This window comes from Zalophus californianus, chromosome 1 (genome assembly GCF_009762305.2).
Source record: "Zalophus californianus isolate mZalCal1 chromosome 1, mZalCal1.pri.v2, whole genome shotgun sequence".
NCBI lineage: Eukaryota > Metazoa > Chordata > Mammalia > Carnivora > Otariidae > Zalophus > Zalophus californianus.
In genome coordinates, this window is record NC_045595.1 from 184129807 (window position 1) to 184157426 (window position 27620).

At 35.4% G+C, this 27620-nt stretch overlaps 1 protein-coding gene across 1 annotated transcript in view; it reads left to right on the forward strand.

Annotated features, from left to right (window-relative positions):
* The window catches only part of ROBO1 (roundabout guidance receptor 1), a 1115645-nt gene that overhangs the window by 685271 nt on the left and 402754 nt on the right, over positions 1 to 27620 (forward strand).

Consider the following 27620-nt stretch of genomic DNA (forward strand, 5'->3'; position numbering starts at 1 on the left):
ACCAGGAGAAAGCATAGACTATTTCTAGAAGTTTTGAAGTGAATTAGAGAGCTGTAAGGTAAATAGAAAGTCATGGAAATAACTTAAACCAAGAGAAGAGAGCAAATGGAGAATGTGAGATAAAGAAAGATTAATTGATGAGACATGATCATGAAGAAAGGAATAGATTTAAGACCACTGATTAAATTAATCTATACAGGAAACAGGCTTTCTGAAGGAACTTTATGAAGAGAGAATATGAAGGTATAATGAAATAACCAGCTATATGAGGGACAAATTGAAAATACATTGCACAACCACATTTCATAAATACATAACTAAATCTGTTTGCTGAAAAAGAAGATAAGATACTTTTTTAAAAATAAAGAAGTTTTCCTATGTTAATGGTTAAGAATACAGAAAAGAACCCTAATGTTTCAACAATGTCCTTAGCAATGCCCACATCCCTCACTGCATGAGAGGTTTGTCTAACTGGGCAGAGGGAGGGTTGGGGAAAAGGTATCTGGGCCTTAATTTATATATTTAGTGTAGGTACTTTGTAGCCAGCCTCCACGATGACCTCCAAGGATCAACACATTGCAGTATTCACGGATGGTCCATGTGACCATTAGCATATGACAGAAATGATGGTATGGTCACTTCATATTTTTCCTTATAAAAGACTATGCCTTCAATCTTAGGAACCTTCTAACACATACACAGTCTCTGTCTTTGGATCTCTCACGCTGGGGGGAGATGGCTGCCATGTTGTGAGTGGCCTGACAGAGAGGTTTATGATATAAGGGACCAAAGTCTTCGGTCAATACCTAGTGAGGAATTGAAAGCTGTCAATTGTTGTTGAATAAGTGAACTTAGAAATGGATCCTCCAGCACCAGCCAGGGCTTCAGATGACTTGCAGTCCCAGCCAACATCTTGACCACACCTCATGACAGACCTTAAGCAGAGTAGGTCAGTGAAACCCCCTCCAGATTCCTGACCCTCAGAAATTCTGTATGATAATAAATGTTTGTTTTATTAAGCTGCTAAGTTTTAGGGTAATTTGTTACACAGCAATAACTAACATGGGCATTTTAATTTTTGGTCGTTCAGTCTTTACAGAGTATATTTTGCCCCCAAAACAAATTGAAAACAAATCAGTGTTGATTGACTTGAGAATACTGAGGCTGGAAAGGATCTTAGATCTATGTAAGTCAACCATGTCATTTCTTAGAAAGTGATCTGAGATTCAGACAAGTTGAATGAACTGCCCAAAGTCACATAGTCTTTAATCGATAGAATCAGTATTTTACCCCACATCTTCTATCTTCCAGTTCAGTACAATTTTGCTACTCCATGCAATAATTATGAAACTAATCTCATGACGAATACCTCTTTAAAAGCATCAAGTTGTAAGATTTAAAATTCTCTCTGGGAAATTTACTGAATAAAAAAGTAACCTTATGTTACTTCAGTGACTGAGTTTTATTTGTCTTAATATGGTTTATATAAAGAGTTTAACACTCATTAAGGGAACTATTTGCAACAGAATAATCAACTTTTTCTTATACAAGAATTATATGCTTTGCTGACTCCTTAAAATCATGAGACATATCTTGGTAATTGGGAAAACTGCAGAGTGTCACAGAGCATTTGAAATTAAAATTGATTTTACTTTCCTGCCTTGTGCGTCCTCTAAATTTTTTTCCACATATAAAAGACTTGTAATTCACAGCAAGGAAGACACAATTATTTTTCTAATAGTATCTAGTCAGCTCTGGAAACCTTTTATGTTCTTGCTGGCAATATTAAAGAAATCATAAAGGCTTTATAGTTGTTACTACCCCTCCACCGCTTACGGTTCTTTATCATGCTTAAATCATACCTTCACTCATCCAACTTTGGAACAAAGCTTCCTCTTTAAACATATTCCAGCCAAATAATCAGTTATCTGCTGAGAATGATTACAGGTTTCTAGACATGCTAGGGCTTCCTCTAAAATATTGTCTCGGCCTTATATCTCCTTGAATGATATTTCTTCAAATGTGACCTGTGAGCTTCAAGTGTCTTCCAAGAGCTCATTATTATGGTAAAAAGAAGAACAAAGAGAAAAAAGATGGTAAGGGGGGAACCTCCTGCTTGCATTTTTCACTGATAAAATCAAGCTTGGTTTAACAGTTTACTCCGAGAAACATTTTTTTTTTACATGTTGAAAAGAAATATTTTGGCAATTTTGTTTACAGTCACATTTTTATTTTTAATATCATGGCAATGAGAGTGTTCTTATCACAAAGTGATTCTCTACTTTGTTTTTCAGTAATTTGATTAAAAGTACCAGAATAGCATTTTAACCTGTTCTTGTAAAATAAAACGCAAACACAGAAAACCAAACCAAATACATGCATAGCTTAGTGAATAAGTACGAGGACAACATCCATGTAATCCAGGTCAAGAAATAGTATCCTGCCAGCCACCATAGAAATTCCTCCATGTTTCTCCCATCCAAGTCACAAATCCCTCATTCCAGCCAAAACTAACCAGTATTTTGGCTTTTATACTAATCACTTCCCTGCTTTTCCTCATTATTTTAGCATGCAAGTAAGCATCCTTAGACAGTTTAGCTTAGTGTTACTCATTTCTTAAGATGTCTTGTAGGGCTCATTTAATCTATAGGTTTCCCTTCATTGGTTCAGAGACTCAAAACACTTGACCTGCAGGCTTTCAGTATGTTCCTCTGAACTCTGTATTTTCTATAAATTGGCCACTGGATCCAGTGGATGGTTCAAACTCAAATTATATACATTTGGTTAGGACTATAGTCCTGCAAACAGAAGGTACATAACATCTGCTTTTTACTGTTTATTAATTCCTTAGGAGTTGCAAAATGGTAATATTCTAATTCCATATTTTTTAACTTACTGGCTGAAATAATTTTAAAAGAGAGATTTACCATCATCTATCATTTGGTAGATTGATACCATTTTCCCATCATATGGGAAAACAGGATAAATGCTAGATCGTTTTTTTTCTTCTTAAGATTTTATTTATTTATGAGAGAGAGAGAGAGCACACGAGCAGAGGGGAGGGGCAGGGGGAGAAGCAGACTCCCCGCTGAGCAGGGAGCTGGACACAGGACCTCAGGACCATGACCTGAGCCAAAGGCAGACGCTTAACTGACTGAGCCACCCAGGCCCCCCTAGATCCTTTCTTTTTATCTAATTAGTTTTTAAGAAAATGAATTGGTTCACAGTCATTGCCAGAGAGTGACAACTAGACTTTTTAAATATAAATATGAATTCATGAACTTAAGCATATCTGTTGAGCGTCAATCCATTGTAAATCTTTTCCTTATCAAGGATAAATTGTTTCATTCTTAGCCAATAGAGTCTTTGCAAACTGGCTCCCAAAACCTTTTGATATTACCCTGGTAATCTTTGATAAATTCCATGCTATCTGTTATACTAAGCTGTTCCACCTTCATCTTGTATATTTCCTGCCCTACACCTAGAATCGGCTATTTTTCCAAGAAGCCCTAACTTTCCTTTAATGAAAATGGTGTTTCAGAACAACAGCTTGGGTCCAGGGATACCACTGACAGGTTATTATTTCTGGGCCTTTTCAGTGGGCAGAGTGGGGATACATCCAGGGTTCTTGCTTAGTCTCTACCACAGCACAGTTGTATCTCCTTCCTTCCACACCAAGTATAATGGTTCTCAAGGAATAGGGAATGACAGAATTATAATATTTCATAAATACATATTTGCTTTTACACACAAATGACTACCTCTTCTATATCTCTTATGACATTATTTGCTGTGTTTACTCACTGTTGTGTTTCTTCTATTTTAGTGTTCATTCAAAAAAAGGTTTTTTTTTACTCAATCCTTTAGAAATTTTCATGCTAGCTCACTAGTTTACTATATAGTAAGTAATTTCCCTGGGACTCAACCAATGTCCCATGGGGAAAAGCAGCTTTTCATTTGGAGGTCCTCAAGTCATATTAGCTCCACATGACCATAGAAAGCTTCGATAGTGTCCCTTTCCTACACTTCAGACTGGTTTCTGGTCCTTCTACCTGTAATATTTTTGACTCCCTCACCACTGATTATTTCACTTTGTCTTAGAAACAAAGTGAAGTAGTGTTTCAAGGAGAAGGAGGTGATCAACTGTGTCAAAGGCCAAGTACAATGAGAACTGAAATTTACCACTGGGTTTAGCAATGTGAAGGTCATTGATAAATTTAAGTAGAGCATTTTGGTGGAACGGTGGAAGCTAAAATTTGTTGAAATGAGGTTAGGAACAATTGGGCATTATTATTTTAAGATGGGGGAAAAATAGTATGTTTGTATTCTAATGAGAATGATGCAGTTTCTTTGGAAAAAAATATGAAGAGATAGAGGGAAGGATGGAGGGAGGGAGAAGGAGAAAGGACAAGAAGAGGGAGAGAGAGAGGGGAGGGGGAAGGTTAGAGAGGGAGGGGGAGAAAGAGAGAGGAAGGAAGGAAGGAAGGAAGGAAGGAAGGAAGGAAGGAAGGAAGGAAAGAAGGAAGGAAAGAAGGAAGGAAAGAAGGAAGGAAGGAAGGAAGGAAGGAAGGAAGGAAGGAAAGAAGGAAGGAAGGAAGGAAGGAAGGAAGGAAGGAAGGAAGGAAGGAAAGAAGGAAGGAAGGAAGGAAAGAAGGAAGGAAAGAAGGAAGGAAGGAAGGAAGGAAGGAAGGAAGGAAGGAAGGAAGGAAAGAAGGAAGGAAGGAAGGAAGGAAGGAAGGAAGGAAGGAAGGAAGGAAGGAAGGAAAGAAGGAAGGAAGGAAGGAAGGAAGGAAAGAAGGAAGGAAGGAAGGAAGGAAGGAAAGAAGGAAGGAAGGAAGGAAGGAAGGAAGGAAGGAAGGAAGGAAGGAAGGAAGGAAGGGGTAAGTATTGCTGAAGCTATGTTCTTGACCAGACAAGAGGGGAATGGGGATAGGGGTCAGAGTATGGGTCAGGAGATTACAGCTCCTGGGCCAGATCTAGCTCACCACTTGCTTTTGTAAGTAAAGTTTTATTGGAACACATTACCCATGTACTTATGTGTTTCCTCTGGCTATTTTTGTGGCTCAATGACAGTTGAGGAGCCGCAACAGAATTCACATGGCCCACAATGTCTAAAATGTTTATTTTCTGGCTCTTCACAAAAGAAGTTTCCTGACCACTAGTCTAGAGGGCGAATGGAGGTCTTTTCCTTAGCTAGGACCACAGAGAATTCATCCACGGTCAGAATGGAAAACAGAGTCTATGACACAGGTGGCATAGGTTTGTGTGTGTTGGTAGATATTTGTAAAAACTTGCTTCTATCTGTACCTGCTATCTTAGTGAAGTAAAACTCGAGGCATCTTCATAGTGTGAGGACAAAGGGGAGAGATTGTGGAGGTATGAAGAGAGAGGAATGCAGAGTTTGGTCAGATGGAAGTGTGAATATGCCATTTAAAGTTAGTGGTCATGAATTTAAAATAAGGGCAGTCGGCATGGTTGTGTATGCCTCTCCAGTCACACTCAGCTGCATGAAGGCCAGTTGTGTTAGTGGAGGATTCCATGAGAATCAAAGGCCAAGACAGAATTAGATAGGCAGGAACATAGTTAGGGGAAATACCTGTTAACAGTAAAAGAACTGTGTGGTAGAAGTCCGTGGACCGTGATGCACGTGGCTCTCTGTGAATGAGTGAACAAAAGGAGGATGGGATGACGAGGTTCTCAGACTGGAGCACAGTTCTAAAACGTTTTGATGAGGGTGAAACTCATCCATCAGAGAAGGCTTGAATTAGATTTTGCCACAATTCTCAACTTGTGGAAAGCAGGCTATAGAAACCACGTCCCTGTTGCAAATTCAGTGATGGATGTGTAAATTACAACCGCTGAGGCCATGAGTCAGTTACCTCCCTGCAGCAAGAAATCTGATAGGTGGGTGGCGGGACAGAGTAAGATTTAACCAGAGGATGATTCTTTCTAGAGGATGGTGGTAAAGGAGAAGGAGACAAGGGTTTTGAGACGCTTGCAAGGAAATATGCAGGAAATTATTATAGTGGAGGACCATAAAATAGAAAGGGGAGGAAGTACATAAGATGAGAGAAGAATAATAAAAATTACTTTGGGCGCAGGGGTAATAGACTGTAATTCAAACTGGCATCAAGGGAATATTGGGGTAATTGAGGGAGCACATTGGAAAGATGGCAAGATGGCAAGAAAAGGAATCACTCGAATTGAGGTTATGGGGCTGCTGAAGTTACTGGGGATGGCAAGGTCTACTCTTGGAAGTAAATAGTTGAAATAAGAGAAAATTTGCAAGGGTGCCTGGCTGGCTAGTGGGTAGAGTGTGCGACTCTTGATCATGAGGTTGTGAAATTGAGCTCTATGTTGGGTGTAGAGATTACTTAAAAATAAAATCTTAAAAGAAAATTGTTTCAAAGCAGGGGAGGAGTAACCAGAGATCAGTAGGTAGCTGCCACAGGATGGCATGGTAAGCAATATAAAGACCTTCCAATCAAAGCAAGGCACATAAATAGAAGAATAAATGGATGGAAGCATGAGGATACCTACCTGACACTAAGGCCAAACAGTACCGGGGTGTGGAAGTTATTTTCATACCTGTGTCTTGGGAGGGTTACAAAATAACCATATATCCAGGAAAGACTCAGGTTTCAGTTAAAGCCAGAATTGAAGAGGATGTTCAGAAATAAGGTTGTTTCTCTATATCTAGAGGATTCATCTCAAGACCACATTTTCCTGGCAGTGCCCTGAATCTGATCCTTACTCTAGAGCCTTTGCATAATTTTAACATTGTTTGCCATCTTGATAGGCTGATAATTTTTTTAAAGTCCTGGCACCTTTAAAAAAAAAAAAGATTCCCCTTCGATTTACCTATTTCTGTTCACATTTTTATTATAAGCAGCAAGAAAAAAACTAATACCTTAAACACTTTTCTAGGAAATCTCCTTACTAAGATCACCCAGTTAATTAGGCACAGTTTAGTGTTGCTGCATTCTGCTGCTACGTAGCAAAATCTCTAGCTCCTGTTTCCGATTACACACTTCCCACTTTTTCTTGAGCTCTCACCAGCAGCATCCTCAAAGTTGATATTTCTAAGTCTGTTTAAGGCAACTTAGGTGTTCTCCATCATGTTCCTCAACGTTCTTCCGGCCTCTCTACCCATTACCTAGTTCCATATTTGTAATTACTTGTGAGGGTAGCACCCTACTTCTAGGTAGGAAAATCTCTACTAGTGATCTATAACAAATGTCCAGAAAGCTTATAAGCTTAAACAACAAACATGTATTTTCTTTCAGCTTCTCTGAGTGAGAAATCTGGGTTAATCTAAGTTAAATATAACTTAGCTGGGTGCCTCGGTCTCAGGGAGTCTGTCACAAGGTTGCATTCAAGGTGTTGACTGAGGCTAAAATCATCTCACCACTTGAGTGAGGGAAGACTGTTTGGTAAGCTCCTTTTGGATCCCTCATTCACTGGTGGCCAGAGACTTCAGTGCCTTGTTATAGAAAGCTTCTCCACACAGCAGCTGACAGGGTCCTGAGACCCAGCTCCCCACCAGGCTCCTCACTCAGGGGGGAGTAGCTGGAGATTCTCTCTCTCCTCTCCCTCTGCCTCTCCCTGCTGCGTGCTCTCTCTCTCTCTCTCTCTCTCTTCCTCCCTCTGTCTCTCTCTCTCCCTCCTTCTCTCTCTCCTTCAAATAAATAAATAAATAAATCTTTAAAAATATGTATATATAAAGAAAATGCCAACTTTCAGTTAACAGTTGGTGAAAATAAGATTTACTTTTTTCCGCATCAAAATTCAGAGGCTTCTTGTATTAAGAATCCTCACACTAGAGAAAGCTTTTGTTTCTATATCAACAAAGAATTATTTGGAAAAATTGAGGAAGTTTGACAAATATTAGCTATACCAGCAAGACTAGTTTATGAGGGTAAAATACCCACTCTTATAAAAGTGCTATTTTGTTGATATATTTGTAGAGCACATTCTAGCTCCTCATGAAGAGATTGTTTCTCACAAAATAGCTAAAAGTTTGCAAATTAGGGAGCAAGAAAGCTATTTTCAAAAATAGGGGTTTTAGGTAATTGTTAATTCTCCGTATTTAGTAATTTATGTAGTGTTCTTCTTTTCATTGCATTTCAATGCATTTTATTGCTTTGAGTTAATAATTTTGATAATTTTAAATTTAATGGCAACAGATCACCAACCCCCCCATTTTCACTTTCATTCTCTAAAAAAAGGAACTTTAATATGCAGTTATTAACTTCTACTGTTTGTGCCAAAAGTTAGTAGCTTTCACTTTTCGTCATTAGAATGATGAAAATTAGGAAAAATCCAAAAAATTATTTTCATTTTTATCTTTCCTGGGTTGCTTTACAATATTTCTTTATATTTTAACTCCTATTTTTTGTTTGTTTGTTTTTTGTCCTGGCATCTTTCTGTGTTCCTTTACTTTCTTTCTTCCTTCCTTTCTTTCTTTCTTTTTCTCTTTCTTTCTTTCTTTCTTTCTTTCTTTCTTTCTTTCTTTCTTTCTTTCTTTCTTTCTCTTTCTTTCTTTCTTTCTTTCTTTCTTTCTTTCTTTCTTTCTCTCTCTCTTTCTTTCTCTTCCTTCCTTCCTTCCTTCCTCTTTCTTTTTTTTAAGATTTATTTGTTTATTTGAGAGAGAGAGAGAGAGATAGTGGGGGTGTGTGGGGAGAGACAGAGGGAGAGGGAGGGATGAAATCTCAAGCAGACTCCCCACAGAGCGTGGAGCCCCACGTGGGGCTTGATCTCAGGACCCTGGGATCATGACCTGAGCCTAAATCAAGAGTGAGACGTTTAACCGACTGAGCCACCCAGGCACCCCTCTCTGTGTTTCAAGGATTCAAATCATTTTTTTTCCAAATCATTTTTTCCATAGCTTCTCATTTAAAGAACTGTCATTTACTGAGAGCCTAATATGGCATGCTGAATTAGGTGTAGGTAGTAGAAAGTAAAAATTATTTATGTTTCAACGAGGTATACAATATACAAACAATTTGTTTCATTTATTAAGTGTTGATCAAATACTGCTATCCTCAGTTTGCATAAAAGGAAACTGACTTAATTATTCTCTCAGATAGCGAACAACTAACTGTCCGAGGATTTAAAGCTTGGTCTCTTTTTTCTCTTCCTCCAAATTCGATGCTAACTGCCACACTTAGGTATTGAACATCAGAAGATAATGATACAGAACGCCTTCCTTCAAGTTTCTCACTGCACTTTTGTGACACTTTTATTATCACTTTTTTTTGGCATTGTTAGTTGATGAATTATTCCTGAAACCAAATTATAAATGTCTTGTGTGGAGGAACTAAACCTGTGTTTGTATCCCTTAAAATATAGGTCATATAATACATTCTTTAATAAAGGTAATCGTTTTTTATGGGTTATTAAAGTAAATAATAGAAATATAATCCTAATGAAATGGAAATAACACAGTTTCACGTCTTTTATTTGAATGAATTTATTTAACCAAAATGTGAGAACAAAGATGCAAATTACTTTCTCCACATTAAGCAGTAGAAAGTTAAGCATTTTTTTTAAAATCTATGTTTTATCTCAAGTATTATTTCTCAAGGGAAGTTTCAATTCAGCCCTGTAAGAATCACATTTGTAGAGCTGTTTTGTAGGTGAATCATTGTGCAGAAGCCCACTGCAAAATGTATCCATCCTGGTCTGCTGTGCAAATGTGAGCTATTTTAAAGAAATCATTCAGTTAGAGATAAAAAGCAAACCTTGCCTTAAAAATATTACCTTGCATTTAACTTTGGAATCTGTAACCCTCTGATGAGTTCTTTGTTTGCCTGATTTGGCAGTAGGCTGGTTGCTGTATACATTTCTATACTTAACATTTGTTATCAACTTAGTTTGACAGCTTAAGTCTAGCATAATGATGTGGAAATATAAACAAATGTTAAATGCACTTTTGCATTCCAACAGGTTTTTCCTCCCAGATCTTACTCTTAAAACTAGTCCTTCACATGGAATGTAGAATCTGAGAAGAGTTTTGAAAAAAAAATATATGATGTCATTTTATATAGTAGTCCAATTTGACACACTATTTAAGTTACTCTAAGCTTAAACCAACTTAGATATGGATTTTGACCTGAAGTGACCTCCTTGGTTTTGCAAAGGATTGTTTCTGTAAACAGATGGATCATTTTCCAAAGAGAATTTTTTAAAAATTAAAAATAGTCACTAAGACCCACATATAACTTCTGTGCAAATTCAAAAAGCATAAAGCTCCAAACCATTCAAAAATGGAATTCCATGTTAAATCAGCTTATTACTGTCCTTTTATTTTCTGCAATTTATTTTTGTAATCCATTAAGATGGATATCCACAAACCTCCACTTATAGGTCTCTTGGAAACATTTGATGTGTGCATCTAGTGTATCTTATTGACAGTCTTTTTGAGCATTAGACAATTTGTTGATTTGTGGAAATTGTTACATTTGCATAAATTTTTGTATCTCTTTATATGATGGTCTCAAGAACAAAGAGGAGCTAAAAGATAGAAGGGGTGTAAGAATTACATTTGGCAGCTTTTATATTATGGAGAAAAAAATTAAAGTTATGATAAAATACAACTTGACTGTCTGAACTAGCACATTAAGAGAATGGGAAAACCCGGTAGGGAGAAAAATCCAGATTTAGCAATAAAATGGAGTACCAAGAGGCCGTTATTGTGAATTCAGATTTCATTATAGAATTTATTGCAGTAGAGCTCTTTTGGTGCATCTAAAATATGGGTTGATTTGTTCATTTTGGGAAGCATCTATCATTTAAATCACATAATAGAAATAAGTCATTATCTTAACTCATATTTGCCTAGAGATTCAATGACAAACTTCACCCTTTTCACATATAGAAAGTTTTGATCTTGTAACTCAGCTAGTAAAAAAAAAATGTGTGCCTGGAACTCTGCAGAATTGTTTTTTAGAAATCTGATGTAATCTGCCATTAGATTCAGAACATCAGTGCCCTTGCCTCACTATTACATTTGACTTGTTCTTTTAGAAATGACAAGGTTCAATTATTATTTTCATTTAGTGATCTCAGGAAGTGGAAAGTGTACTTTTCATGGCACATATGAGTTTAAAAGCAGACTCTGGGGGCACCTGGGTGGCTCAGTCTCTAAGCGTCTACCTTTGGCTCAGGTCATGATCCCGGGATCCTGGGATGGAGCCCTGCATCGGGCTCCCTGCTCAGTGGGAAGCCTGCTTCTCCCTCTCCCACTCCCTCTGCTTGTGTTCCCTCTCTCGCCATCTTTCTCCCTCTGTCAAATAAATCGATAAAATCTTTGAAAAAGAAATAAGCCTTTAAAAATAAATAAATAAAAGCAGACTGTTCTTAATTAGTTGTGTGCTTATCATCAAAGTATTTACCTTTCTGCATCTCAGTTTCCTAAGTCTCAATTTTTCATCTTTAAAGGGATAAAGATACATTAGATTGTTACAAATATCAAATTGGTATGTGTGAGAGAAGGTATATATATATATATATATATGGGGGGTGTGTTTAGAGTATTAGCTGGCATATTTTAGCAGCTCAAAATATTGTTGAATAAATGGATGAATGAATGAGTGTATGTGTGTGTGAGGTGGGGGGAGAGAGAGTGTGTCTACATAGATAGCTGGGTTCTCCGTGCATACGTGTGTCTGGTACTTAAATAATAGAAATACTTAGTAAGTGGTAGCTATCATCCTTTTTTATGATTCTGGACAATAATATAATGGTGACCTCAAAATGTTTCAAGAGCTCAGTGAAGGTCGCCTGCCTCAAGGGTTACAGAACAGAGCCAAAGGGAAAAGGAAATGTCTGCGCTGCAGCCCCATCCTGTCAGGATTGTTTACTCCTTCTGTCATAGATATGAATAAAGAACTGAAGGTAACACTTGGCCTTTCTTCGCTTCCACCACCACAAAGACTATGAATATGCGACCAAACCTTGGGTCATGATAGGGCTTCACATTTCCAATCCCAGTCGGTAGGTAGCAGCATGTGTAATATTTGTTCTGACACCACAGGACGATTGTCAGCACTCAAGCTCCTGTTCACAGAAGGTGAAATGTTAAAGGCTGACTGCGTGGGATGACCATATGAACCCATCCAGAGTGGCTCCTTTTGGAAAAGGCAGATCTGTCCTTGCAGAATTTAGTCAAGCTGTACTTTGACATCAGCATCGGGTAGAAGTTCGTAAAAACTAGTAAAAACCAAGCGTTCTGATTGGCATTCTCATGTCCAAGGTTGATGCTGTCTGTTGTCATTCTAGCCTCATTCTAGTTTTTACTTGTATCTTTCACTCTTTGACAGTCATGGCATCAGAAGTATGAGAAGAGACACTCTTGAAAAATATATCCAATAATTTGATATACATAGACAGGTGAAAAACACCCTATGGGGTATATAAAAAGATGAATGTTTCTGCACTGTTAAGACTAATCATTACCTTTAGAGGTTCCTATTTCAACTTTAAGATATAAGCAATGGCTCAATACTTATGTCTCTAAGATTTCATTGAGGAGGTAGAAGAGAAATCCCCAAGTCTTAGGGACATAAAGGTGAACAAGACATTGTCTAGGTGATTAAAGACTTGACTTTATAAGTGAAAGAATCAATCACACAAGTAACAACCAAAAACAGAGATAAAGAAACAGGAACATATGACAAATGCTAGATAATGAATGTATAAAGGGATATAGGACCGTAAAATCCTGACTTCCCCAACAGATCTATTCCTCCTACAGGAGCGGGGATGGTGAAGGAAGAGGGGCATCTATGCTATTGTCCAGTGCTCAACGGGAAATTGACAGAAAAGCCATGAGAAAAAGATACTTCTCCAGTATGGGATGTGGGTGGCATCTGAGAAGACTTCGGGACCTGGTAGTAAACACACCAGGCCCGTGAGAAAGCCAAAAGAAGGAAAGGGTTAAGGAATGGACTGGAGTGTGAAGAGCCTTTGGGGCTATTCGAAAGTGTCTGGAATGTTTCTTGTAAGCAGTTAGAGAGATATCGAAGTTTAAAGGGAAGTATCACATAATTGAATGCTTTATGTTGAGAAAGAGATGACTCTGACTCATGGGATCCAGAGCTAGGAATTATAGTTAACCACTGAAATGGCAAAGTAGAAATTAAAAGTTAGAATAATTTTAGGGTGCTTTATGTCCACATCAAGGAGTATAGAGGAACACTTTAATAACAGCAGGCAATAAATATTAAATATATATTATGTCAAGAGAGAGAAGAGTGGAAATCCTGGGTGATGTGTGTGATAGTTAAAGGCCTGGTGTGTTTATAGCACAAAAGCAAAAATAAAATGAGAGTTGTGCTTTTGCTTTGGAGATAAAGTAATAGTTAGACCTTTGGTATTACCTATATCATAGATATGCAATTTCATCCTTTCTCGTAAGTAATTCTTTTTAGTTTTAAACCCTGAAAAGCTTACTTTTCATCCTTTCTAGTAAATGATTCTTTTTATTAGCTCTTAACGGTTATATCTTGCATTTATTGAAATGGTATCAATAATAGAGAATTTGGTGATTTAGCATTTGAGAGATGTTAGACTCATGAAATGGTAGGAATAAGTGAAAATTCGGTGATGACTTAACATTTTTTTAATATTAAAGCTTACAAAGCAACATTTTGACCTGTTATCTCATTTGATCTGCACCATTGGTGTGAGGTACATCCCCTATTCGTGGAGACACCATGAGAGACAAGATTTGCTGTCAATGATGGGAAAGATTGAGGAGAATCCTGAGCCCCATTCAGGTTTTAGTTGACATCATTCGTACTCCCTTTACTCAGGGAGTCTATTTCTAAATGGAAGTCCTTTGTGAGCCTAGATCAGAAAGAATTTTTTTTATATTTCTGTGGCTGATTACAACTTGTTATTAATATCAATCTACTCAAATTAATATCAATCATAAAAACTACCCTGTAATAATAATGATGGTTATTCATTGGGCATCTACCAAATCTCAGCCATTTTCTAGGTATTGAGTATTTTACTTCACCTTGCAGCACTCCTGAAAGGAAGTTATTGTTATCCTCATTCGACAAATGTAGAAACTGAGAGTGAAGTTAAGAAAACTGCCTCTAGTCACATTAGTCCTTAAGTAGATGTTCAGATTTTTACACCCATGCCTGTCTCAGTCCAAAGCCATGGCTTTTCCATGACCCAACTTTTCCTGACCCATAGAGGGCCCTGGTTGACAATTCATTTCTAAAATTACGTAACACTTCGGCTCCAGGGCTGATTTTCACAGGAAAGATAAAGGGGCTTTTTTTAGGGGACGATACATTCCTCGGAAAACAACAGAGATTGGATTCCAAAATAAGAAATAAAAAGAAAGAGGGCTCCTGGGTGGCTCTGTTGGTTAAGCGACTGCCTTCGGCTCAGGTCATGATCCTGGAGTCCCAGGATCGAGTCCCGCATCGGGCTCCCTGCTGAGCAGGGAGTCTTCTTCTCCCTCTGACCCTCCCCCATCTCATGCTCTCTCTCTCTACCTCATTCTCTCTCTCAAATAAATAAATAAAATCTTTTAAATAAATAAATAAATAAAAAGAAAGAAAGAAAGTACCTTCACTGGTATTTACTGTAAGGAGAACAATTATCTCTATTTTTTGAAACAGATATTAAAGCCCATTCCCTTTAAACCTTTTCTTCCTAAAATTACCAAAATATACAAAACATGAGGTCAAGACTCTTTCTGTACATCAGTTCAGAGCCATTGTCTAACAAAGTCTTCAGTCATCTTTCTTCCCCACTGTAGGACCTTCCCACGTAGCAAACTTGCTGCTCTCCCAGTTGTCTTTCTACACTTGATATATCTACTAACAGAGGGATGCTTTTCTTCTTTTGATGGGAAAGGAGCAGCCTCTGTGTGAAGGCTGCTGTCTGTATTTATTAAGGGCTTAGAGAATACAGCCAGTTCTGCTCTTGAACTGAGTATTTGCTTGTGAGTGTCTGCTTGGCCACAGGAGGTGTTCCTGTCTGGACCTGAGAGGAGAAAATGTAGGATTTGACCTCATGATCACATGTGACATTGGGAAGGTCATTAGAATTTAATTTATAATACCAGGTGTGATGATATTCTCTTCAGGGAGAGTTTAGGTTTTTGTTTGTTTGGTTTTGTTTTTGTTGTTGAGTTCTGCTTCTAGTTTTCATATTTTATAGATGACATTGTTTATTGGATCTTAAAAACCACCTAGGTTTCAGTTTACAGTAGTGAAATGAGATAGAGGAAAGAAAAATTGCAAGATCAGGAAGTATACAAGTAAAAGTTGACCTCACCTTTCGAGTGAGAAATACACTGAAAGCTTATCTGAGAAGTTTATTTCTGTAAAGCAAGGTGTGTCTTCTTGATTTCTACAGCTACATTTGCTAATTTGTGCTGATCGTGGAACATAAAGATGACAGTGCAAGGATCAGAGGGTTAACTCTTTGCAAGGTTCAAAATCTAAACCAAATCACTGAAAGAAAAGGCTCACAGTTTTCCAATAGCTGTGGGCAGGGCACCATCCTCACAAGGGAGTACTGTGTACATATGTTTACAGCTTCCCCGAGTAATTCAGTAAATGTGAGTTTTCCTGGAGTATATGCCCAATGTGTCTTGTTTCAATTCTGTTGCATAAATCACCATAAGATAGAGATGTCTCCACTAAACTAAACTTAGTTTTAGATGCTCCATGCTTTGATTAAAATTACAATGTGTGATTTTCCCATCTTCAATTATTTTATTACAAATAGCTATAAAATTGTTGAGAGCTATGAAATTTAAGAAAGCACCCTCATACAGCACTTTCTTGGTTCAGAAGAACTTAAATCTCAACTATTTTAGCTTTTTAATAAATTCTTTCTTGGATCATAATGAAAGGACAATAGAGAGATAATTGAACTTGTATCTACTTTCATTTTTCCAAAGAACAGTCTTTAAAAGAACTATCACTCCTTATCTAAGAAATAAACATTAAAAGGACAGTTAAATATCACAAAGAAACACATTTGTAAAAATGTTTAGTTCCCATTTACAGTCAGCTTCCTCAGTCAACAGTGGAATTCTAACATAAAATAAAAAGTAAAAATACATACTTTTAATTTACTTTGAATAACTTTACAAACTTTTATGATATCCTTTATGAAAAACTGAAGGTTTTACTAAAGATATTTTTCTTGAAGTTAAATGCATACATACACACTTCCTCACATATTTACACATATTAAAAACAGACTATCAAGCAGCATAGATTAGTCTAAAGAATTTACTTGGTAAATATAAACCCCTTAGCAATATATACAAATTCTATAACAAATTTTATCAACATTTATTCCTTCTGGAATGAAAGAAGCATATTTTGTTTGAGTAAACAATGGAATCCTTCCATAATGCTCCTCTTGGGGTTACATGGTTAAATCGACAGTACCTATATACCCTTGGTAATCCACAAACTGATCATTTTTAATTAGATGTCAGTTGTATTTATGAGGAAGAATGGTTCAGAGGCAAATAAATAGGAAATGGAAAAGAAATTTTATTAAAATCTAAGTAATAAAAGCTGAAGAAATTATGCAGTGTTCATACAAACATTCACTGTATCCTACAAAATGCCTAGAATATTTAAAAGACACAATAAAGGTTAATTAAAGTGAATCCTGAAGCTATTAACAAATGTTGCTTCAAAAGATATTAAAGGAGAGAAAAAATGAAATAGCCAGCTATACCCACCCTACTTTCTGGCCTGATTGAAATCGAGATACGTTCAATTTCTTAACTTCGTTATGTATTTGTTTTCACTCATCAGATTTAATTTCACTCCCATGAGAACTGAAAGAAATTTTATATACTCTGTAGAGCCATCTTGATGTTTCCTCAGAAACACTTTATCGATTTACAGACACAATTTACTGAGAGAACCCAAGAATCTGCAACATTCCTCTTGATGTGCTGCTCTGGAATCTAAAAATTCAATCCCACAGGCCTTTTTAATCACTGCAAAGTTTTCACCCCTTTTGTATTCAACTTTTCATATCCAACATACTGTAATGTGAGCCATACCCGAGATTCTGCCCTGGATAATTCAGTAATTCTTAACAGCTGACTTCAACTTAAAATATCAAATTTGAGGCACACAGAGGCCTTCTTTCCTTTGGGCCATTATAAAACTCCCAGTTAATGTCATTTTTTTCCACAAAGGAAGAATAAAGGAAACTGGTAATTTTGTTATCCTTATATTCTTTAATAACATCATTATCTGATTAATATTTTAGTTATAAATGCTTTTAAGTTTTGAAGGCTTTTTTCTTTTTAATTTGTACAAAGCCATCTACTATAGGAGTTGGGAATAGATAGATAGATAGATAGACTTTATATATGCTTACTTTATTCCTACACATAACGATCCCTTCAAAAGCAAAGTATTTTTTTGGGCATGAGATTTAAAAGATGTTTATACATGAAAGGCAGTATACATTCAATGCTGTCTGACATGATGTTAGAATTAAAGCAGGTTTCCATTTAGCTCTTTCTGCCACGGAGAAACCTGAGGGCATGGGTTTCAAGTAAAAGGGAGAAGATGAACAAAATCACATCTGTACGTTTTTTTATTCAAGGTAACATTTACCCTCCAAAACTTAAAATATATTGATTGTATAAATGATTATCTTTATGCTTATAATGAAAAGAGAGAAAGAGAGAGGGAGAAAAAAGATTAATAACATTTTTCATATTTCATAAACTTTTGGAAGGAGTTCTCTCAATAACATGAAGAGGTCAATGTGGATACTACCTGATTCTAGGTCTTATGGGAAACTCCCCTTAATTTAGATTAATTTGTAACCGAGGTCAAAATTTGTCACATTTTCTAACTATTATGCTGATATTACCAGGGAAAGAAGATATTGCCTCATAACTTTAAAAAGGATGTTTTTAAAATACATAAAAATTTTGAAGAATAATGATTATAAATAAACCAGTATCTCTGAAGTAGTTGAGATGCACAAAATCTATGAGGTCCCTTAGTTAAATGCACCGTTAGTCTCAGCAGTTTTGTTTGTACTATTCAAGTTGTTTAACACAAGCTAAATTTCAGGTACCACTTTTGAGAGTTGAGGAATTCTAAGTTAATAGAATACTATAGTACTAATTTTCTTTTTAGCCTTAATGGACATCAGCAACTATTCAGTAAAGCTGACTTCCAATTTTATCATTTTTTCATAGAAATTAAGCAAGTAAATTAGTTTTATGAGGGTAACAAACCTATCCAAGGATGTTATTTGTTGGGAGAACCTAGCTTACAACTTAAAGAACCAAAAAACAAAATAACACTTCTCATAAAAATGCATGAGATAGAGAAATAGAAAGAAGGAACTTAACAGTTGGAAAGAGTTTTAGTTATATTTTATAATGCTTATTTTCTATTTTTTCAATAAAACAAATATAAACATGTTGAAAACATGTTTTTTTAAGAGTAAATACATATTCATCACCTTAAAATATTAACTCCTGTCATTTTGTTGTACTTCAACCTACCTATAATCCTACTGTTAATATTACATCTTCATTCTTTTTATAATTCCAAAAGTAATATGTTCTAAATTTAAATAGTATAAAAATATATACTTTACAAATTACTAACAGTTTTTGTCCCCTAGATCATCAATAGCTTGATATATATTACACAGAAATAGCGGGAGGGAGGCGAACATTATTTTATGTTTACATATGATGGGACATTCATATTATTATTATTTTCTTCATCCAACAATGTACAGGGTACCTTTCTCTGTTGTTACCTATAAACCCATCTTTTCCGGTTTAATTGCATAACATATAAATTTTTTTTTGCCAATTTTATCTTAAGCAACTCATAGCTTTCCAAGTACCTCATAACTATTATTTTTAATGACTAATATTCCATTAAATGACACCATAGTTTACTTACTTGTCCATTATTTTTTATTATAAATTTAGCCCTTTTTGGGGCACCTGGCTGGCTCAGTTGGTGGAGCATAAGACTCTTGATCTTGGGGTTGAGTTCAAGCCCCAAGTTGGGTGTAGAGATTACTTAAAAATAAAATCTTAGGGGCACCTGGGTGGCTCAGTCGTTAAGTATCTGCCTTCGGCTCAGGTCATGATCCCAGGGTCCTGGGATCGAGCCCCACATCGGGCTCCCTGGTCAGCGGGAAGCCTGCTTCTCTCCCACTCCCCCTGCTTATGTTCCTGCTCTTGCTGTGTCTCGCTCTGTCAAATAAATAAATAAAATATTTAAAATAAAAAAATAAAATAAAATAAAACAAAATCTTAAAAAAAGAAAGAAATTTAGTTAGCCCTTTTCTATTTTCCCCCCTTTTCCTGCATTATTTTAATTAATGCTGTCAAGGACACAGAATATTTTCTTAGTGGGACGCCTGGGTGGCTCAGTCGGTTAAGTGTCTGCCTTTGGCTCAGGTCATGATCCCAGGGTCCTGGGATGGAACCCGACATTGGGCTCCCTGCTCAGCTAGAGGCGTGCTTCTCCCTCTCCCACTCCCCCTGCTTGTGTTCCCTCTCTCGCTGTGTCTCTGTGTGTCAAATAACTAAATAAAAACTTAAAAAAAAAAAAAAAGACCATGCATTTAGAAGTGGGCAGGACTGCCTTTTGATCTACAGGCCATTGTGTGAATATGGACAAGTCTCTTGTCTTCCTGCATTTCATTTTCCTATGTGCCTAAGTCTTAACAACAGAAGTGTGTAAAAAAAAAAAACTTTCTAATGTTTTTATGAGGATTAAATGTTAAAAACTGAACAGTGCATCTTTTTTTTTAACCTCACTTGTGAATTGGAAAGTACAAAATTTATTTTCCATCTTATTGTTGTAATTATATTTTTTAGGATGAAACTTTTTCCTCTCCATTTATGGACAACCAAAGACTTCAGGTGACTTAAATATTGGACTGAAAATATGCTCTCGGAAAATTTGAGATGTGAATACATTCTAGAACAAAAGTAGTTAGAGTAAGTTATAAAACATTATTTGCTCCAGAAAAGTTTAAAAGAATTGACAGTTGTTTTGGCAGGGAAGCCATGGGGAAAAATTATCCTCTTGATTCATAATAGATACTGGTTGTGAGGATAAAATAGGAAGGCAGAGCTCATGGAAGAAAGCCTTTTTCAAAAAACCATGACTCAAGTTTTATAAAAGTTCCAAAGAAATATACTCAGAGAAATGAAAACCAGATTATTTCAACTTATATTGTAGCTGAGAGAAACTATTGAAAATATAAAATAAATCCCAGATTCAAAATCCCAGCCAAAATTCTGAAAAAAACAGTGACAGCTTTGTTTTAAACTTTTAACCCATGTATGTTTTAGAAAAACCAGCACCTCCCTTTAATAATAAAGTTTGACTCTTCTGCCATGGATGGTAAGGTTACTCTTTAGAAATGTTTTTGAAATAAATGTAATCAAGCATTAAAGTAGCGTGCAGTGTGAAAATGAAACCAGGTAAATTCATCAGTTTATGCCTTTTATGTTCCTTGGGGCATTGTCACTGTTATTTTTATTAAGAAATTAACGCACCGTTATACACTGATGTTAGTTTTTCCTCAGTGAAATGTGAATAACATATAAAGAATGCTTTAAAAGAGAAGGAAATGTGCACAATAAATCACTTGTTTAATTAGTACAGGAGAACTTTAGCTAATGTCCAGCTATTTACACCTCTACTAAAAATATGTTGAGAATATTTTTCAACTAGATAAAAATTATTTCTTTAAAAAAATAAACTCATACTAGATATATCATAATATCATTATAAAAATATTCCACAAATGTGCCAACAATTAGTTAGAACATCATATACATCTTGTCGGTAAACCCCAAGAATTCCGAGACAGCTATGAGTCTTGTAATTATCACTTTAAAATAATGAAATAGAGCATGTTTTTAGAATCAATGAGTATTTAGGGTTATATAAAGTAATCACCTTATTCAGTTAAAACAAAAATTAATTAAAAATAACCAAAATTTAGGGAGTTTTTGAAACATACTAAGAATGTTCTAGAAATTCGTTTTTTATCTCCTGTCACTCTAAAGTACTGTTTTATAACTTTGAACTGTGTGTTTATTTCTCATGTTGCTTTCTAAGACCCCCCATATAGTTAAGGAGCAGATGGGAAGTTTTTATTTATCATTTTCTAGCCAGCAGAGGGCAACAGAGCATTGTATACTAAACACCCTCAGCCAATTGAAACAGTTCATGGAGAAGGTATTTTACTTTATGGACAAAGTTACAAAAATAAAATATAAAAAGAGACCTATTGTCAACTTCTTCATCAAAATGTGTGTATGTGTGTGCGACTTGAATTTTGAATTATGTTTTTGGTAACTTACTATAACTACAGTGAACTTAACAATCTGAAATTAGTCCCAGGGAACATGCATGAACTAAGAAATAATCCTAGTAGAAAATGGTTTCCAGTCTTTGAAGGGAATTTCAAATGCTACAAATTCCCAATATTTGTGAAGAGGTTTGTACTGGGAGATTCTTTTACCTATTTCATAGTGGCAGGACATGAAGAGAATTATCTCTGTGTTAAAAGAATACTCTCAAGTTATTTGTTTTACAAATAAATGGTTTCCCATGCTAGTACTAAGCCTCATGTTTTAAGCTCAGTTTATTATATTATTATATTAATTGTTGTTTTAAAATAATTTTATGATGGACTAAGGAAATCTACTTCTCAAAGAATGTATGAGGATTATTTATATAACATGCAATATGAGTAAAATCTTGACAAAATCTCATTTAAATACAAAGTAATATTTTCTCTCAAGATTAAATTGGTTCTGAGGGGTTTTTTTTATACTCCTTACTATGTATTGGAAAGTTAATTTATTCTACATATATATATACATATATATATATATCCTATTATAATATCAGAGAAAATATCTCTGAACCTCCCAGCCTTAAATAACTGATTCTTTGATTCTAGAAGCTACTGTTTTCTGCCCTTAAGTCTCACCTACTCACAAATAAATAAGCATTAGAAAGCTCATTTCATAACACTGAAATATAGACATTGAGAATTTTATTTTCCTTCTCTTGGCTTGTAATGAAATATTATTCTAAACAGGTTTTATCATTTTGTCACAGAATAAAATAGAAAATTATACATTTTTTAAATTCCAAATTTCTAATTTAGAAAGTTTAGTTCTTGATTGCTTTTAAGATCATATTTACTTATTTTCATAGCATTTAAGAGGGCATATACTTTGAGAATATTATATTAATAACCTCTCAGCACCTTACGACTGTCGCATTTCAGATACACCATGGAAACTTTAATTTTATCATATACCCAGGTGGGGTATTCAAAAATAAATCATCACTAATGTTCCATTGTTTAAGAATATTGGTTCTCAAATACTATATTAATTTCAAATTCCCTTGATAAAACCAAATTTGAGTTATTTTAAAAGTTATTTATTGGTGCCTTTTAAGTTGTATTTATGGCTTTCTGAACACTTGTGTTTTTTTTTAGCAACAACCCCTATACAATTTGCTTAATTATTAAAAAAAATATTATTTAAAAAATTAGAAAAAATAAATGTTTGTGGTCTTCTACTAACTGTAAACTTAATCCTGAGGTTCCCAGGATAGTGCTCTTTTTTTTCACAGTGAATCATAACAATAATAATGAATTGATATGTAACCTTTGCTTACTATATTCCAAGCACTGTGCTAAGCACTTTATGCATATTATCTGTTTAAATCCTCACAACCCTCCTATAAGGTAAGAACCATTATTCTTTTTACTTAATATAAAAGGCAACAGGTCTTAGAGATATTAAGAGACATGTCCATGGTCACCTAGCTAGTCAGCAACAGAGATCTCTTTATGCATTTTAGAAACAAATATTGTGCCTCATCATTGTGCTAAGAATGCACCAAACTATCACTTTACCTTCTCCAAAGAGCAAAGTTTAAATAAACACTAAATACTCTCAACTTTGAATTTTCTGTGGACATTCCCTTATCTTGTAATTCACTGGAAGATGAGTAGTCTAAATGTTATAGGCCTTTTTTTCTTACTAAAGAAATATAAATAAAAGTATATCTATATGCTTTGAAACATAACAGATATGTTTATTATATGCTCATTCAACATTTACTATACACTCCTTCAAAGTCATGTTCACACAAAAGCAACATTCTGTTAGTACTCTTTGCATCATGTCAAGTTTGGCAGTATTTAGGAATTATTACCATAACAGTTTTCTAATCCCTGTCAATAGCACATATCTGGTGAAGTCCACACCAGTTCCACTTTACAGTTTGCCTTACTTTCACATATCATCTTTCCTACTCCATTCATTCCAAGTGTACACGGAAGTAACATATTATTGAATAACTATGCCTCTTTAAACAGGTAAAGTTGCGGGGCACCTGGATGGCTCAGTTGGTTAAGCCGCTACCTTTGGCCCAGGTCATAATCCCAGGGTCCTGGGATCAAGCTCCGCATTGAGCTCCTTGCTCAGCAGGGACCCTGCTTCTCCCTCTCCTCCCCACTCTTGCTCTCTTGCTGTCTCTCTCTCTCTCTCTCTCAAATAAATAAATAAAATCTTTAAAAAAAATAAAGAGAAAGTACTAAGATTAACTACAAAAAGAATAAAATAAAAAAATAAAAAATAAATAGGCGAAATTGCAATTTATTAGAAAAATGTAATTAAATTGTCTATTTTAAGGTATATAAGCATTTAAGAATACCCTGGCTATGTTTGCATTGAATTTTATATTATTTACAATATTTTCCTTTACAGTTGGTACACAGCATAGCTTGCCTGATAACTTTAGAACCTAACTGTACCCCATTTATAAGACACATATCTACTATCTTATTTAATCCTCGCAAGAAAAAAAAAAATCCCTTCAAAATGTATTGAAATTAGGGTACCTGGGTGGCTTAGTCGGTTAAGCGTCTGCCTTCACCTCAGGTCATGATCCCAAAGTCCTGGGATCAAGCCCTACATCGGGCTCCCTGCTCCTCAGGGAGTCTGCTTCTCCCTCTCCCTCTGCCTGCCATTCCCCCCTGCTTGTGCTGTCTCTCTTTCTGTCAAGTAAATAAATAAAAACTTTTTAAAAAATGTATTGAAGTTAGACTGGCACAATGTTTATCAATCTTGATATTATTGACATATTGGCCCAGATTGTTCTTTGTTGGGGTTGAAGGACTGTCCTGTACAATGTAAGCTGTTTAGTAAATCCCTTGCCTCTCTACACTAGATGCCAGTAGGGCCTTTTTCCCTTCTCCACCTAGTGCGACAACCACAAATGTCTCCAGACATTGCCAAATATTCTCTGGGTTGGGGAGGGGGGTAGGGTGGGGCACAAAATGAGACCACCTCCCCTACTGAGAACATTGAAATAGAATAAACCTACGAATTGTCCATTTCCATAGGAATTGTATAGTTAGATCGGATGCAAAAGACATGAATGCCCAGAGACCTGCATTTAGACCTTCTTATTCTTCCTCTTAGTCTAAGTATTTTTCAAAACTTAGTGTGTTATACAGAAGTGTAAGCACAAAGTCATGTTCAATAAACTTTGAAAAGAACTAAAATGCTATTGGTGGACAACTCAGAAGTCATTACTGCCACTGTGGTCTTCATCTGGCTTGCAGAGAAGGCAAGCTGAAAGGACGTATTTCCACAGCAATTATTTGTGATAAGTGCTATGAAGAAATCGTCAAAATTTCTGTAAGCATTTTCCAGAGACCGCTGATCTATTGGGGAAGGTGGGGAATAGCAGGTCTGGGAAGGCTTTTCTGGGGAAGAGACTTTCATCTGACTTAAAAGAATGAGGAGTTACCGAGGGGAAGTCTGAGCTAAAAGGCAAGCTCTCCAGATTATGTTCTGGTCCCTTAGTCACATAGTTTCCACCTGAGAAATACCTTTAATGATGTTCTAGGATGTCTAAACATGTTGAAACAAACATCTCTATATTCACGATCACCTTTTCAAGTATTCCTATTGTTGTGAAATATTAACAGGAGCAAGAGAAGAAAAATCTAGAGTAGTGGGTAATCTGTTTTATTAATTAGACTTTGCCAAGTGTTCTGTACATTTTTCTGTGAGTTCAACAGAAGTGACAAAAATTCATAATTCTTTCACACAGATAGATTTGCCATATAAAGATCTAATATTTAAAAAGTGAGAGAATTGGGGTGCCTGGGTGGCTCAGTCAGTTAAGTGCCCAAATCTTGATTTCGGCTCAGGTCATGATCTCAGGGCGGTGAGAGAGAGTCCCGCGTTAGGATCCACTCTGAGCATAGAGCCTGCTTAAAGTTTCTCTCTCTCACTCTCCCTCTGCCTCCACCCCCACCACCGTGTTGTATGCATTCTCACTCTCTCTCTCTCTCTAAAAATAAATAGTGATAAAATTACCATCCTCAAGAAACAATGGCATTTTATCTTCAAATATTAAGGCATCGAATATGAGAATTGATGCCCTTTCTCTGATTATTCTAATTTTACGGCTAATATTTCACCAGGGAAGGGAGGATAGTTACATTTTTCAAACTCCTATTGCACAATGAGCCACAAGTGGAATGTACAGGAAAATGAAGAAATAGGTGACATATATGTTAACCAAAATAATATGATTTGGATAAACTAGGATGCACACAATCTATCTAGGTTGATCCTATTTAGACTAGTGTATTTATGTATGGTCATATTATGGTCATTGTCAGTAATTATGATAACCAAATGTTAAACAATATACACTTCTAGCTGGAAAGAGCAATTAGCAAAATAATGAATTGTCTTTAAGTTTATACTTTTTCTCAAAGATAATTGTTTAGGAAAAGCCTTATGTCTTGATTTATTGCCCTTGCTAAAAGAAGAAATTTACTTTCTGGTGTGAAATATAAAACCTGTGAAATCAAGCATACTTGTGAAACACAAACACTTTCAATTATTAATCAGTTGTAATAAAAACAAAGGGCACTCTTTGAACAAACAAGTAATAATCCTCTTGGGGGAAAAAAGTAAAAATTTTAGGTGTTAAGAACTGTCTAATAGTTCTTTACTGTTTGTGACCTTTAACTCTTATATATGTTGGTTCTAAGACCATTTGAACAAACTGCCTGGAACTCCAAACAAGGAATCACTTAAATTGTGGGAAGTATGTATCGCTTCAGTAGAATATCTGTGATTCAAATGAAATGTATTAACAATTTAACTAGCAAGACAATATCCTAATATGATTTTTTTTAAGAATCAGATTCTATACGGCTAGTGGCAATTGGAAATAAATATCTAACCATCGGAGATTAGCTACATGTATTTTAGTACCATTCATGTGATGGAATTCTATTTTACCCTCTTAATGATGGTGTTAAAGAATATTTTATGACATGGAAAAAATTGTTATGACATACTGTTGAGTGAAAATGTAGGTTACATAGCAGTTTTTGGAGTATTATTCCATATCGTAAGAAGAAAAGTCTTTACATGCAGAGTAAAAAAAAGAAAAGAGAAAAAAAGACCAACAATAAAATGTTGATAGCGTAAGTGATGATATTTGAGTGAATTATTGTAAATTTGGGTTTTCGGGGGGGATTTTCCAAATGTCCTAAAAATATATTATTCCTATATTTTGAAGAAAATTAAATGAAATCTCATTAGAACCAATTAGCATCTGAATATATGGATGTAAACCATGTTACTTTTAGTATGTAATCTAAGAATATTGTAGCAAAACATTGACAAGCTAAATTTGTAAAATATTTTTTTACTTTGTAATTGAAGCACTGAAAGTAAAAGTTAATGTTTAGAAATCTTTGACTAATTTTTATATGATGTTTTACTGGCTTCGGGGAAACATCTGTTTTGTTTCAAAGATACTGATATGATACATAAATGCAACAAGATATGTACTGTACCAGTGAAATTCTACCTGCTAGGTGTAATAAAGCAGCTTTTAAGTAGTATATAGTGATAGGAAATTGAGAAGATGTGATTAGATCAAATCAACAAAGACTTTTAGTTAGAATAATGGAATTGGATGATTTTGTTGGAATGTGGCCAGAGCACTAGAAAGGAGGTGATTAAACTCTTGGGAAAATATATAATTATCCTTGTTGTTAAGACAGTAGGTTTACATTTCATGTCAATTTCAACAGCAGATTGTTTCTCAAGGACAATTGTGGGATATGGATTCAGTATTTATCCACAAGAATGAGTACCTCCAGATTTAGAATCCTAGGCCTCAATCATACCAGGCAGGTATTAAATCCCAAAGCCCCTATTTAGCTTTTCACATGAGAAGTCATTTTTCCATAGACCATAGAGAGAAATACATTAATAGGCTGTAAAATAAATAAAACTTTCCAAATGATGTATAATACTACAATTTAATGAATTCCTTATTATTTAATGTTATTAAGAGTAGTATTATTTATGATAAACTTGGATACTTATTTTCTTCTGGTTAGTATAACATTAAATATGTAGGCCTACTTTTAATTTACTGACCTAAAAAATAACCTCTAAATAGAGAACTCTAATAGAATCTCAAGGTGTTTTTCAAATCAACATAATATTTCATTAATGAACTGATTAA